Genomic DNA, 13,878 nt, shown 5'->3' on the forward strand with positions numbered 1-13,878 from the left:
CCCCAGCTCCAGGCTTGTGTGTCTTGCTGTGACATGCCGCTACCCTGGTGCTCATGGATGCTCTCCATGCCCCTACTGCCCTCCAGGCCCCCTAGTCCAGCCCCAGCCCTGCCCAGATGTGTTTGCTCCAAAACAGACCCCATGCTGCTGGAAGAAGCTGCCAAGAGAACCCCAAGTCCTCCAAAGGTGTCATATGGAGGTGGCATGAGCTGCTTCTCCACTCATAGGTGCCTCCAGCCACCTCAGGGACAGGGAGAGGGTGGCCCTGGAGACTGGCTATTTCTGGCAAGACCTGGAGCACCAACATTTGCAGGTGATGTTGCCTTCACCCAGGGATGGAGATGGCAGCAGCTCCCGGGCACTCACACTCTCCACCCAGGGCAGAACTTGCGTGTCCCTCCAGGCAGGGCCGGCGTGTGCCCAAAGGGAAGTGGCCAAGGGATTTAATGCCCCAAGGAGAGGGAAAGGCTGCAGAGAGGTGGGTCCCAGCTGACGGCTTTCCTGGAACATCCCAGGAGTGCAGGCAGGACTCAGCCTGGCAGCAGTGGCAGGAACGGGGCCGGCTGCAATCCAGTTAACCACAGTCACAGGTCAAAATCTGGCTGAATGAGGCCATTGACTGAATGCATGGCAGAATCTGAACCCAGGACAAAAAGCGCAAGGGGGTTGCTGGTATCTTCTCTTCCACCCCGTGACTGTGCTGATGACCCTCTCCTGGACCAGGGACAGGTCCTTGGGGTCCAGGTGGGGTGAAAATAGTGTCCAGAGGTTTGGTTTTGGGGAAACAGCCATGTGACACTTGTCTGCTTGTCCTTGTCCTACCAAGGGATGACTTGGACAGGCAAAGAGCCAGGAGCACAGAGGTTCAGGAACCAGGGAGCCCTCCCAGTGCAGTGGTCTTGGGACCAGGGAGGTTTTTACAGGCAGGACTGGTTTGGATGAGTGGAAAAGGTGGTGAGAGCCAAGAGGTGAAGCTGTAGAGAGGGAAGAGACGTCTGGGGGCAGAGGGCACCCTCTGGATCACAGGCAGTGAAAGGCGGGAGGGCAGGAAGCTATGGGGTCAAAGTGAGTCAGGGGCGAGTCACGGCCAAACAAAAGGTGAGATGCTTGGATAAGAACTGCAGCTGACTCAGAGTTTCCACCTCTTCCAGAGCGTGACCACAGGGGACGGCTAGGGACAAGCTGGGACCCCGCTTCATGTGCAGCCAGTGCTGGGAGGAGGCGGCGGCTGCATCCTGATGCCGTTGGTACCCCAGAGCCCAGACCTGACCAGGGGAGCAGGACCCGCTGCCGTCCGAGGCTCCATCCAGCCCTGGTGTCCTGTAGTATGGGGGTTCCTGGAGGAGATCCCAGCAGGAGCCCAGCAGCCAGCCTGGGAACCTGGGCTGAGAGCCCATGCCTTCCTGGAGTGCCCAGGCAGATGCTGTTTGAATTAAATGGGAGAGATTTCCCCCTTATTAGCGGGCTATTAATCACATTGAGTTTTTTTTAAATTGAGCTGTTGCACAACAGGTTGAGTAACAACCTAATAACAGGCTGTAAATCTCGGTTTGCTCTCCGGGAGATTACAGATGTTAATAACAGATAATGACCCACAACTCACAAGCTGCTCCTCTCCCCCAACCCTTTGATCCCCCTGCTCTGTCCCTCACCGTACCCATCCCCCAGGATGGAGCAGGGCTGCAGGGAAACCCCCAAAAATGCAAACCGCCAGCTGACCTCCCGACCACCACCCAGCAGAGCCAGGAGCTGACTGCCAAGGTCTGCCTGCAGAAAGCAGCCCCCCACTGACCCCAACTCCTCCTGCAGCTCCCTGCCACCACTTTTGCCCTGCACCCCTCCAAAACACTGGTTTTTGGGTCCTTGGCTCTGTGCCCCAGTTCATGCTACCCGTCTTTTGCCATGGGAGCACAGGGAGCAGCAAAGCATCTTTCCATCTCCTGGGGATGCCGGCTGGGAGCTGGTGCAGGTTTCCTGGAGCACAGGACCGGTGCGGGGATGGCTGAGGCAGTTAGGGCTCAGCCCTCATGGGGAGGTTTCCAAAGACTGTCCCCTCCCCACCTCCTGCCTGCTGCCCCCATCCCTACCTGTTCTCTCGACCCAGAGGCCCCTTCCCAAAATGGGGGTTGACCACCTGAACGCATCCCGACATGACTTTCCATCCTCTCAGGATGTGTGCACACGCTGCGTGCATCCTTCCTTGGGGATGCGCACACCACTGCAAGCCCTGGGGCAGCCGGGCGAGGTGTTGGCTGCTCAGGGCTCGGTTCAGCCTCAGGTGCTGCTCTGGGGATAGGGACAGCCATGAAAGGGCTCCCTCTCTCCCTGCCCTGTGCATGGGACGGGAGCAAGGGGATGGAGGGACCCCGCAGGAGGGATTGTCTGCGTATTGCCGCCAGAAGTGGGGAAAAGCATGCAAAAAGAGGTGGGGGATGACTTTCTCCTGTCCCCTGTCCTGGGTCTGGCACCACCACGCCAGAGCATGGGAGCAGGGTGACAAGGGATGCCCGGCTGCAGGACTGGTGCAGCCTTTGCCATGGGGCATGGGGTCCCTCCGACCCCACACCAAGGGGACGTTCCCTGCCATCCCCACCAGCATCCTCCCAGAGCCTCGCAGGATCTGGGCCCGTGGCTGCTGCCACAGGGAGGGCACAGGTGCTGGCTGGAGCCAAGGGACGGCGTGCGGGAGGAGTCACCCAGCAGGCAGGGCTGGTGAGGGCCGTGAGTCACCACCAGCTTTCCCTGGGGTGGGACCGCCGCAGCCGCCCAGCATCCTGCTGTGCTCCTTGGTTGCACCGGGCAGCACCAAGCAAATAGCAAAACCCACTCCCCTGCCCCAAGGGCTCCTTCTCCAGCACGTGGGGAGCTCCCAGCCATGCCAGGAGCCTGTTCCCATCTCCAGCAGGCCAGATTAGGTGTGGGGCAGGCAGTGGTGGGGCCACGTCTCTTGTGCAGGCACCTGATGTCCCCCACCCTGCTCCTTGCAAAAAGGTGCAGATGGTTGGGGGGATTCTGGGTTCCCCTGGTGCAAGAACTCCTGCCACGCTGTGCCTACCCAGGCACTGTGTACACATCAGCGCCACATGGCAACAGTGACTGTCACCGGCGCTGGCACCACCGGCGGGGTCCGGAGAAGGATGGGGAAGCAGCTGTGTTTGCCATGAGAGGTAATTGCCGTCTGGGAGTCACAGGCCAGCGTCCTGGATGGCGCTGAGCCTGTGCAGGCAGCACCCTTGTGCCACTGTGTAGGCGTCCTCATGTCCCTCCAGGAACACTGTGCCGTCCCTCCAGCAGATCTGGGACACCATTGTAGGTGGCCACCAGGAGAGCTCATCCAGGCAGGACTTGGGCTCCAGCAGCTGCCTACAGTGAAGATTATACAGTGACGACCCAAGGTGGGGTCTGGGGTCCTCCTTGAGCACGAGGCGTAGGGCCACCATCCCATGGTATGGGAGCACCCAGCCCACCTCTATGGATGCGGAGATGGCTCAGGTCCGTCCTGCCTGCAGGTGCCACCTTGGGCCATGGGGCAGTGTCCCCTCCACACCCAAGAAAGGTGCTCCGTGGGGAGGGTGGCCCTGGGGGATGCAGAAAGGATGAGCAAGGAGGAAAGCATTTTCCCAAGAGGAGGAGATGCTGCTCAGCCCGCAAGCATGCCTCAAGGGATGCAGCAGCCATGGCCAGGCCATCCCGGGGCGCTGTCTGTCCCACCCAGCCCAGCCTCCAGCGGCTGGCACCCTGTTAGGCAGATGCTGAGCGGCGCTCTCCCTACCGGTACGTGGCACTGGGGCCGCTGGTCCTTTCCCTAGGGACACCTCGCAGCAGGATGACGGTGCCACTCCCTGGCTCAGGGAATGTGGGCCAGAGCTGCCCCAGCCAGTTTCCTTTCGGATGTTTTTAGTAGCCCTGCACGTGAGTCAGGGTGTTTGTGGGTGCTCCTGCGTCGCGCTGGCCCCACAGCCAATCCCCGGGTGGGCAGCAGGGGCTGCGGCCCTCTTCCCAACCTGTCCACAGCCACATTCCTCCAAGACCTGCATGGGGACTCAATCTCCTCCATGCAGCCCTATGGGGAAGGAAACCTCAGCAGCAGGGTGCCAGAGAGGGGTGCAGGCCAGAGCACAGCGGCGTCCCCATCCCAGCACCCAGGGAGGGCTGGTGGCCCTTCTCCATCCCTGTTTCCTGGGTTTCCCTGGCATTTGGGGATTCCCAGGAGCGGGGTGACAGCCACCTCGGCAGTGATGAAAGGTGATGGCGGGGAGGTTTGTGGCCAGGAGGTTGCTATAAGAGAGGCTTGGACCTTTGATATGCAGAAGCCTCCGGCCGGGCTGATTGCATTAGCGGGTTTAGTGCCCAAGCAGGCACCCAGCCCTGGCTATCAGGAGCAGACAAGTTACTAAAGGGCCCAGCTCCCATTTTAGATGCAAATGACCCTGCAATTGTGGACTTGGAGGGGAGAAGAATTCCAAAATCACCATCGAGTGGAAGCAGACCTGCCTGGAGACAAAAAGGTTCCCAGGCGGCTTGAGTGGCCTGGTAATGGTCCCATTGATGCCTCAGGTGCCAGGCATCACAGCCTCAATGCCTTCCCGGAACCAGCCCCTTTATGGGAAGTGCAGATTCCCGAGGAATCTCCCACTGTCCCCACCACCAGTCCGTCCGGGCTGCCCGCATGTCCCTCTGCCTGCCGCTAATGTCCCCAGGGCAGGTGGCTCCTGCCCCAGGGCCTGGAGCTGGGCTCTGCTCCTGGCTTTGAAGTGCATCAGATTGGACTAATGGGGAGGTGCATCCACCAAACCCTCACCCAGAGGGGCTGGGGGAGGTGATCCCCCACTCAGGGCAGGGGTGGTCCGGGGGAGGTGACCAGCTATGGCTGGACCCCCTGTGGTGTTCCGCAAGCCCCAAGACCCTATGGCTGTTTTTGCCCCATTTGGATCAGATGAGCTGGAGCAGACCCACTGGGTCAACCTTGGATTTGAGTCACCTCAGGAGCACCCCAGCTCCCTAAATCCACCCAAGGGCTTGGAGCAAGGCTGGGCCACCATCCCCACTGGGATGTGGCCGCCTCCAACCCCTCGGGGCAGTGAGGAAGGCCTTCCTCCTCCTCCCAGCACCATCCCAGTGCTGCTTTACTGTCCCCTGGGCAGCTTGTGCCACCCCATGCTCCCACCCTATACCTGTCCCCTAAGCTGCTGTGGGCTCTCCCTCAGGCAGGGTGGTGGTGGGAGGCTGCCCACCACCCCATGGCTCCTTACCCCCACACCTGGGCTGTAGGGCTGCGAGGGCAGTGTCCACAAAGGGCTTGGTGTGGGAAGTGCCTGGGATGTGGGGCTGGGCTCCCCCTGTTATGGTCCCTTGATCACTGCCCTGAGGGTAACCCAAAAACCAGACCCACAGAGTCTCCCAGCTCCACGGAGAGCTCCACAGCCCCACAGAGCCTGACTGCTGCCCCACAGAAGCTCCCCTTGCCCCCCAACAACCTCAGCCTCAGAGTGGGAGGGGTGTGGGGCCATGCATGAAGGACAGCAGTGAGGCCAGGGTGGCCTTGCAGCACCAACCCCTCAAAGATGCCCTCTTCCCCCCCAGACTCTGCCCTCCCCATGTCAGGGGCATGGCCATGCCACGGACCCCCCTCAAGCAGCCTCCTTGCCCTCACATGTGCTGTGAATTCAATCAGGTCTCATGCATCCCACATCTCTGTGAGGCGAGATGGCTTTACGGCCATCAGCTCTGGGAAAGTCCCCTGGGTTCCCTGCATCCTATAGTGTGTAGGATGCCAGGGTAGCAGGAGGGGCTGAACCGGCATGGTGGGGAGCACAGGACCTCAGGGTCCTGTGTGGTCACTCGCTCATGGTCACCACCGCTTTCAAAACAAGGCAGGTGCACAGGGCACGGCCTCTGCAAAACCACGTGGCTCTGCTTTGATGTAGGTGGAAAATTCCCTGTTTGGCCGGGAATCTGGGGGGCTCCAACACTGTGTATGTTCGGTGAGGAATTAAAAGCGTGTTTTGTTGGAAAGATTTTTCCTCTCCTGACTGGGGAGGCGACATCCGAACCTTATTTTCCTTTCCGCGCTGGGACACGCGCCAGCGGGGCTGAGCGGTCCTCGGGGAGCCACGGGATGCCGTGGCTGCGCTGAGCCCCTTGTCGGCACGTGGGAGGTGGTGGTGGAGCGGGATCAAGGTGTGGCAGGGAAGACGGAGCCGGGGAAAATGGAGGCAGCTAGAGGATGGGTTTGGGCTCAGGGCTGTCTGCCTGTAGCCCGAACACGCGCCGAGGTCAGGCACGGAGCCTGCTCGGCTGTGGGTTTTAAAACAGCACCTCGTCTGCCAAGGACCCTCCTACTTTGCCACGGGCTGGGTGGATCCTGGCCCCGCTGTGCACCTTGTGCTGCTGGCGAAGCGCTGCACGCCTGGCCAGCTCCGCTCCAGCGCCGCAGCCGCTGCGGGGCCGGGAGGCAGGGAGGGGTGCGCTGGCTGCTCCTGCCGCACGCCCGGCCGCGGCTGTGCACCAGCCCCGCTCGGGGACAAGCAGCTCGCAGCCGCTCCTGGGCATTGTCCGTCCAGGGAACGCTTCTCCCCAAGCATCCTCCGGCCTCGGCAGCACGGCGTCCTGGAGCAGGTGGAGAGGAGCATCCCCATCTCCCAGCATTGCGCTCAGCAGCTGGGGGTCCCAGGGACCTTTCACCCCAGGGTGGTGGTCTCTGCTGTGGGACCAGGCTTGCGGGACAGCAGCACCCCTTCTGCCTGCTTCCTGCAGGGCACCAGCTTAGGGCAGGAGCACACTGGGGCTGTTACATCAGGACCACCCAAGGAGTGCAGAGGTGTGCACGCTGGGGCTGGGAAAGCCCAGGCTTGCCCCTAATCACCCCCCCCCCCACTATCCCACTGCTTGCAAACGGCATCTGGGTCTCCTCGGAAGCAAAACCTTGTGAGAACCTACTCTCCAAGGAACCTGCTGCATTGCCAGCCCTGCAGGACGCTTGGGGATTGATGGCTGTTGTAAGGATCTTCCTCCATCCTTTTGGATGTGGGTGCTGCCCTGGGGGACGCCGGCAGCCAGGCACAGGCTCTGCGGGAGCCAGGGTGCTGTGGCTGCCGCTCAACCAGCTGTGGCACCACCGGCACCTCACACATGTGTGCACATTCACCCGCGGACGAGCTTGTAAGGTCCCTGGGGATCATGTTCATGCCACGAAGCTTCAAAGCTTGATGGGTGCTGCGAGGCAGCCCCTCTCCATCCCCAGAAACGGCTGCAGCCTCAGCGAAAGGGAGGGCAGGATTTGGGCTCTGGGTCTGCACTGGTCTTTCTTCATCCCTCTCCTGCCTGCCTGGATTTGTCTCTGTCCATCCTTGGATCAAAAGCATCCAGTGGTACCCCCTGTCCCCCCTGTCCCCACCGTGTGTCTCCAGTGCATGCCGGCAACGCCAGCACCACCAGGGCAGGCGAAGCAGACGGTTTTCTCCGCATGACTCATGCTGAAACACATGACGTTCACCATATTTCAGGGCTTTTGGCTTGGATGAGAAAAACACCAGGGCGTAAGAAAGTTTCTTTGCGAGACACTCTTAAAACACTGGAGGGACTTCTCCTCCCACTTGCTCACACTCTAATTTTTTGGGAGAAAAGTAGCATTTTTAGTAAAATATCCTTTTGATTGTTTATAACATGGAAAAAAGACAATTAAGCAAAATGTTTTGTCTTGATTTATAAAAAAAAAAAAGCTGAAGACGATCCTGGTCCATCCCAAACAGCTCCTGGCTGCACACAGTGAGCAGTGAGTGGCCTTGCAGCCGGACACGCTGCCTCCTCCCTCTGCCCCGGCCCCTCCAGCCGAGCCTTCATGTAGGGGGCCAGGGAACCACATGGCCACTGTGCCCGCTTGCTGCTTGCCTGCTGTGCCGTGCCGTGGCCACAGCCGGCACCGCTGCCCGTCCTGGCGCGGCTCTCCCAGCCGCTCGACGTGGTTTCGCTGCTGCATTTGCTTGCAGGGTTATCTACTCCGGAGCTGGTGTTGGTTTTGGCACGCAGCGCCGGGACCACACCTACTATTTAAATACCACAGCCAAGGGCTTGGAGGGGGAAAAAAAAAAAAAGGGAAAGAAAGAAAACGAATACGAAATATTTGTTGCGGTTTGGAGATATACACACACATGCACACACAACACAAACACACCAGCCCGGCTCCAGGTCGCTGGCAGCCGAGGAAGGAAGACTCGGGCTAAGATTGTCTTCAAAACCACGCTGGCGGTGGAGTCTGCCGAAGGGAAACCTTTTGGGCCAAAATTAGCCCCTGCCGCATGCCAAGCCGGAGTCTGCTCTCACCCGGGCCAGGGAAGCCGGGGCAGCCCTGATGGCACAGCCAGGGCCAGGGAGCTGTGCCAGCCCTTCCTGGGTGCCTGTGCTCCTGCTGGGATGTGAAAAGCTGAGGAAAGTGTGCCAGGGATGGAAATCCCCAGGGAGGCAGCCCTCGTGGGGATGGGAGGGTTTTCCTCCCTCAGCGCCCTGGAATAGCAGGTCCTGTCCTAGAAATGCCCATCGGGGCGGCAGCACTCGCAGTGGGGCCAGGGTGGCTGGGGATGGAGACGGGCAGCACTGCTGCTCGGTGCTGGCGTGGGATAAATGGGCACCCAGCAGCTGAGGATGGGCTGGAAACGAGGAGCATGGGTGTTCACAGAAGCAGGTGGCTCTGGCCACCCCACAGCCTTTGGGATCGGGGGACATCTGGGACGGGCTTGATCACAGCAAGGTGGCCCAAGGGACACTGAGTGGCCGTGCTGTGCCGTGTTGTCCCACGCAGCCAGGCCTGCCGAGGCGGCTGGAGCAGGTGGATTACCACCACCTTCCTTTCCCCAGGCTCCTTCCCGGAGAAGTTTTCCCGATGATCTCACTGGATGCACATTTCTAAATTGTTTGGTTGATTGTTTCATCATCGGAGGTCAATTAAAGAGAAGGCGAGTTCCTGTCACCCTGCTCCGAACCCCTTCACTGCCAGAGCCCCAGAACAAAGGGAGGAATTGGGCTTGGGCTCGGTCAGCTTGGATTCCCATTTGATTATTTCCAACAAGGGAGCAAATCTATTTTGGAGCTGGTATTCCCAGGGGATGAGCTCACCCGCACAACGCATGAGCAGGGTTGGGGGAAAAAAAAAATAATAATAATACAGCCTTTTGTAATGTGTTGCAAACCTATTTACTACCAGGGAGGCTGGGTAATTAAATGCCACTTCCTGGAGCAGAATGAAGCAGCTTTATGTAACGTTGGTGTGAAGGGGTTTGCTCCCAGCGCGGGGTGGCCGCTGCTCCTGCCGGACACTGCCAGGTGTGTCGTGGGCGAGAGGATGCACTTTCGTGGGCTGTGCGAGTGCAAGTGCACCACGGCATCCAGCGTCCCGTGTTGGAGTGAGCGGCTTCGGTGCAGCGCCGTGTCCCAGGGGCACGGGATGGCGCTGGGGTGGCTTTTCTGTGCAGTGCTCTATGCTGTGTGATTTACACCGACGAGTTGGCTGCAGGCAGATAACTGCATGGGAGGAGTAACAAAATCAGATGTCCTGGAGAACAGCTTCCACCCAGAGCAGGACAGCTTCCCGGCTCCCTGCTCATCCTGCTGTCCCCTGGGCTGTCACACCAGGGCCGTGTTCCCATGGGTGCTGATGACTCACGGTGCAGCCCGTTCGCTCGGCCCCACGCCACAGCTCCATTCGGAAAGTCATCGCCCCGTCGGGGCGGCAGTGTCTTGCTTACTGTGGCCACACCAACGCCCAGCCTCTGGGACCAGCTGGGCTTTCCCCGGGCTGGGAAACGGCGTGGACTTGCGTGAAGCAGGGCTGACTGGTGCTGAGCTCGGCGCCCACACTTTCCCTGCCTCTGTGCATGGGCAAGGGAGGTTTTCCCCACCTGCTGAGAGTCCGAGTTCATTGGAGGCTGAATACCTTAGAGTATCTTCGGGGAGTAGGGATGGATGTTGCTCAGAAAAGAGTGGTGAAGATTTTTACCTGGATTATTTGAAACTTTTGTAGTCAAATTGCTCATATGTGTTATACAGCCATTAATTCCCAGTGCATGAGAGAAGGGCTCTAACCCTGTGCAGTGCAGCGGTATCACAATGCCCACTGCGAAACTCCCCCTGCAACCTGCTGCCACTGTTCCTGGAGGCTTTTTTTTAAAGATTAATCTGGAGATGTTGGGAAAAATATCCTGTATTCTTCCCAGCCTCCCCTGTTGCTCACAAGGAACCAGAAAACAGTAATTCCTCCTTTTACCCCTGGAGCTGTTGGGGTGGCATAGGTCCTCTCCAGCGCTGTTGTGGGTGGAAGCCAAAGCGAACTGCTCCTGCGGCCACAGTCCAGACCTGGCTGCTGTGGGGGGCTCGCCGGGCCAGAGGCCAGGATGTGGCCCTGGGCTGGCACGTGAGCATGAGCGCACGCGTTCACACGTGAGGCCGCTGCTGCGAGGGCTGGCCGGACGCCTTGGGCACGTCGCACTGCCGATGGAGGCTGCGGTGTGCATTATGGGTTGGGACATTTCTCGGCACCGTGCCGGCTGTGATGTCCCCTCTAATCAGGAGGATACCCTGTCCATTGCGGTGCCGGACCCTGTGGCTCTGTGCAGAGCCCGCTGCTTTCAGCTTTCCTGTACCAGTGAAAGTTAAGCAGTGGAGGAAAAATGTTGCTGTATGTTATAGAGGAAGAGAGGTAAAAAGGGCAGGAAATTTGCACCATGTCCATTTCCCCTTGGCCCCCGGCCGCTGCTCATTCCGGATTCGGGATTTGCGTAGGCAGAGTTAAAAATAACAGGGGTATATAAAGAAGGACAGAGAGGGCTGTGCTGGCCCCGCAGCCGCCAGGGCACAGCCAGGCAGCAGGCAGAGATCAAAGCAGGATGCGGTCCAGGCAGCGCAGCGGGGCCGGGAGCGCGTGCGGGGTCTGGGGGATGCCGCGGTGCTGCCACGCTGGGGGTCAGCAGCCTCCCTGGGCAGGCGGCTGGGCAGCACCCGTGGGAGATGAGGCCATGTACATTCCCATAGGCAGAGACGTCACCCCTGAGCCCTGTCCCTCCACAATTTTTGCTCCATGGTGACATTCACCAGGAGGGACCTGACCTGGCTCCTTTGGCCAGAGAGCTGTGCGGGGAACCTGGATGTGCCCTCAGCCAGAGCACCCTATCCCAGGGTCGAGCTCCCTGCCAGTGCTGCTGGGGTGCTGCCTGCCTCCCCGAGCCCACCGGCAGCCCCAGTCCTCAGCCATGCATCCCGGTGCTCCCTAAGCCCAGGGCAGGCAGGGCGGACACAGCAGCTCGCTCGGCCGGTGCAAACGAATCTGCCCTCTGTGCCCTGATAACATTGTGTTTGTTGCAGAGCGGGAAGAGCCTGCCAGGACACGATAAGAGCAGATGACTTTACTCTGGACCCACTCCGGATTGAATTATGCTTTAATTTCATTTTCGGTTCCTCTTTTCTTTTCAGGAGGGGAAGGGGGCTTGCAGGGGGTGTGGGCAGGTCTGGGGGCTCCTGGACCCTTCTCCAGGCAGGCCAGCCCCACGTAGAGAGGAGGACAGAGAATAAAACCTAGACAGATCTCCTTTTTGCCCTCAGAAACATAACCCCGCAGCATCACTGCAGCCCAGGGTGCCCTGCTGGGTGGGTCCCCATGGCACCTTCCCATGGGGTCCCCTGAAGAGCTTTCAGGCTCAGGTTTTGCCTCCCAGTGAAGCAGAAACTCTCCGGGCTGTGACATAGTGGCCCGTGTTAGAGAGGCTCCACGGTTCCTGTCAGAGAGGGGACACGGGAGATGTGCCGAAGGAGAAGCCCCGGCTTCACTCCAGGCCCCTGGCTCCAGCTGACAGAGCACGGGGAGGGATGCAGTGCAGGTGTTTTTCAGTCCCCAGTATTTTGCAGGGTAGGGGACTTCCTTGGGTTTACCGGGGGTCCCCCTGGGCACTGATGCTATCTCCGGCAGTGCCGTGGGGCATCGCCCCACTGCCTGCCCCATGCGTGCTGCATGCCGTGAGGAGGGTGCCCCGGCACTGTGGCGGTGTCACCAATGCTCTCGGCCTGACAGAGCCACCTCCAGCACACCACGCTGGGCACAGCACGTTCCTCCACTGCCAGATGTGCCAAGAGCAGGGATAACCATTAACCCTTTCCTCTTTGGCCATTGCCTGAGCGGGTGGCCCTTCCCACCCTCTGTTTGCTCTCCCGCTGGGCTGCTGTTTGATCTCCTGGGATGGCAGCGACTTTACAGCCTGCAGTCGTGGCGCGGAGATAATCCACGTTTCCTAAACGGGCTTCTGTCAACAGCGGGCTGTGCACGCACCGACCGCTCCCGCTCGCCTCCCTCTTGGCTCGGAGGAGGCTCCCGTGGCTGAGGGGCTGGCAGGGCTGCGCTGAGGACCCCCGTGCCCACCTCGTGGCTCACAGCAGGCAAATCCCTCCTGTGCCGCCCTCCCCGACTCCCTGCGTGGTCAGCTCTGGCAGCGCTTGCGCTGGTGCAGTGCCCAGCACGGTGCCGCTCCCCAGTGCACCGACCCTCCCACCATGGTATCAGCAATAAGAGTTTCCTGGGGAATATCCCAGATTTGCAAGAAATACCGCCTGTAAAAATGAACTTGATCTGCTGGCGACGCCTCTCGTGAAATAAGTCAGTGCTGCACGAGTGCAGATGCCAAATCTGCCTGGAAAAGGGGAAAAACGAGTGGAATTAGTTTGTCTCCTGTGGTATCTGCTCTCACTTATCTATAAAAGTTTGAGACAGGACCTGCCTTGCTATTAATTATTATTTGGCCAAGAAACAAATAATAGGATTAACCAGTGACTTAAATAAGCTACTCTAGGGGCCAGGCTAAAAGAGATTTTGAGTGATGCCCACATGCTTCTTTGCCACTTCAGAGATGATTTTTTCCGAGGTAGGACTTTGCAGGCTGTGTGTTTCGACCCGCGGGTGGCATTAATAAACCTGCTCCCTCTCTGGCAGCCGGGCACGCAGGGCCCGGGCAGCAACCCAGCGTATGCTCTGGAAACCAGGGCAGGGATTCTTGGTAAAAGGGGGAAGATTTGAATCGTTGTTGTTCCACTGGATTACTGAAATAATTTATTGCAGTGCTCCACCCTTATAATTAAAGCGCGGTGATGAAAGCAACTGGTAGAGTAGCTTTGGATCCAGAAGCAGCGTGTGTGTGTATGTGCGCACCTCACCTTTGGTGTTTATATTTGTTTTTTTTCAAATTGACTCCTCGCTTCTGAATAGTGCAGGCAGCAGCCCCAGTTCTTAGAAAGGTATCTGGGGATGGAAAGCCCCAGAAAGCAGGGAGACAGGCTCTGGGAGATAAGGGCCATTGCTTCTCGACAAGCGCAACAGTAGCCGGGCCATTCCTAGTACTGGCTGGATGGGGGCCAAGTGGAGAAGGTCTTGCTACGAGCTGGACAAGGTGGCAGAGAGCCCCTGGGAAGGGCTGCCCAGCGCCCCAGGTCTCCACGTTGTGTACTGACTCGCTGGCATGGAGTGGGGCACCTGAGTGTCTCCTGTGAGGTGGGACACCCCGGTCCCCTCACGTCCCCTGCCGTGGGAAGCCCTCAGGTGGACAGCACTGTCACGGGGGCTCTGTGGGACAGGCAGGATCAGCCAGCCGGCCCGTGCCTCCCACGGCAGAGCGCTCAAGGGCTCAGCTGCTGCACCGGTCCCCAGGCAGGGCAGACAAACGTCCCACAGGGGCTGTGGGGCAAGATGAGGCGATGCAGGCTAGGTGCCAGCTCCTCAGCAGGGTCTGCTGGGCAGTTATCTCGACTCGCACACGCACCCTGTGCCTGCCAGATGTGAGTTGGTGTGCTCTGGGCTGCTGATTGCCCCACCGACAGCACCGGCTCTGGGGGCCGCGGCTTCAAGGG

This window comes from Chlamydotis macqueenii, chromosome 8 (assembly GCF_036417535.1).
Source record: "Chlamydotis macqueenii isolate bChlMac1 chromosome 8, bChlMac1.mat, whole genome shotgun sequence".
Classification (NCBI taxonomy): Eukaryota; Metazoa; Chordata; class Aves; order Otidiformes; family Otididae; genus Chlamydotis; species Chlamydotis macqueenii.